This window comes from Babylonia areolata, chromosome 22, assembly GCF_041734735.1.
Source record: "Babylonia areolata isolate BAREFJ2019XMU chromosome 22, ASM4173473v1, whole genome shotgun sequence".
Lineage (NCBI taxonomy): Eukaryota > Metazoa > Mollusca > Gastropoda > Neogastropoda > Buccinidae > Babylonia > Babylonia areolata.
The window spans coordinates 6,493,604-6,495,703 of record NC_134897.1 but is presented as its reverse complement, the minus strand read 5'-3'; positions in this window follow the sequence as shown (position 1 = coordinate 6,495,703).

Here is a 2,100-nt window from a genome sequence, read left to right as displayed (position 1 = left end):
TACTGTCAACCCTGATAACTGTCAACCCTGACGTACTGTGAACCCTGACGTCCTGATATACTGTCAACCCTGATAACTGTCAACCCTGACGTCCTGATATACTGTCAACCCTGATAACTGTCAACCCTGACGTCTTGATATACTGTCAACCCTGATAACTGTCAACCCTCACGTCTTGATATACTGTCAACCCTGATAACTGTCAACCCTGACGTACTGTCAACCCTGACGTCCTGATATACTGTCAACCCTGATAACTGTCAACCCTGACGTACTGTCAACCCTGACGTCCTGATATACTGTCAACCCTGACGTCCTGATATACTGTCAACTATGACGTCCTGTCAACCCTGACGTCCTGATATACTGTCAACCCTGACGTACTGTCCGACGGAGATGTAGTGTTACCACAGTTTCATTTTGTTTGTCTGTTGGTCTCTCTGTCTGCATGTGTCCGTTTCTTATTCCCTCCCTCCCTCTCTCCCTCCTTTTCAAAATACCTCTCTTTCCTTCCCAGTCTCAATCACGCACACACACACACACACACACACACACACACACACACACACACACACACACACACACACACACACACACACGTGCGCGCGAAACTTCCTCGTGTTAACTCTCTCCATACGAACGGCAAAAGAGACGACGTTAAGAGCGTTTCACCCCAATTACCATCATCAAAACATTACAAGAGGAAGGCTCTTATACTGAAGAGGTGAATGTTGACAAAGAATACCACAATTCTGACGACGGAAGCTAAAGGTTGGGTCATTCAGACACCCACTGGACATCCGAGGGGTCTGTGCAGAGGAGACGAGAGGACTGGCCGTACTGAGTGAGTTAATACAAGAACCTATGATGAACGTTATTTCTTCTTTGCTGCTCCTCAAATCTGAAACAACCTTCCTCATCAAGAAAAAGTGGTCATGAATAATCTATGTAGTTTGTAATATCCTATTTTCATGTAAAGCGCCCTGAGCTCTTAGAGAGAAAAAGCGCTATATAAATGTACACCATTATTATTATCATTCTTCTTCTTCTTCTTATTATTATTATTATCATGCAGCGGTGGCCATGTGATAAAGCGCCCGGCAAGCAGAGAGCGTCAACAGGTTCCAGTCCCATCAAGCGGGTCGGGGATTTTACTGCCCTCCACCCTCTGCCGGACATTGAGTGGCAGTTGCGGAAGGCCTACAAGTCTTTCGGACGAAACTACAAACCGTTAAGGTCCCGTGTGCAGCATGCGTTCAGCGCACGTAAAATAACCCACGGAAACAAATAGGTTGTCGCTGTCACAAATCTGTAGAAAAAAAGACTACTTTGATAGGAAAACAAATAACAGAAAGTGGTGGTCTGGACGCTAGTCATTCGGATGAGACGACAAAATGAGGGACTGTGTGCAGCATGCACTTAGTGCTCGTAAAAGAACTCACCGGCGGCAACAAAACGGTTGTCCGAGGCGCCAGCAAACGTTTGTAGCAAAATCCAATTTGGTATGAAACAAATACACTCCCAGACAAGAAAGAAATATGGGTGACGCCGCACTGTAATGACACACTGTTCCTGGAAAGAGAGGCCCGAATTTCACACAGAGAAATATGTTGTGACAAAAAATAATACAATACAATACAATACAATGCACTGATAATATAAACAGTGCTGGTGCTGGGGTGGGTTTTCGTGAATATTCAAGTCAAACGAAAACCAAATCTGTCAAAGTCACAAAACATTAAGCTGATATCTTGTTTTGCCTTGTCTGAAAACGAATAAAAGATTTTCGAAAAGCAGTACAGACCCAAAAGACTTTTCTCCACAACGCCGAGAAAACTGTCGACAATACACCCCGAATTTACCTGGGTCAAAATCAGAAGGAGGAACGCATCCATCCCCAAACGTACCGGTAACCTGGGAACGCACGGATGCCCAATGCTGCGGACAGATCAAGACAAGGCAGGGAACAAAACTGTGCTGGAACAGAAGGCAACATCGCTAACTGCAAGTGGTAATGCAAGACCTTTTGGGAGGGAGCTAGGGCTTGGGAGGGGGGTGGGGGGGGAATAGGGGGAGGGCTTGCTAACAGATGATCAGAAA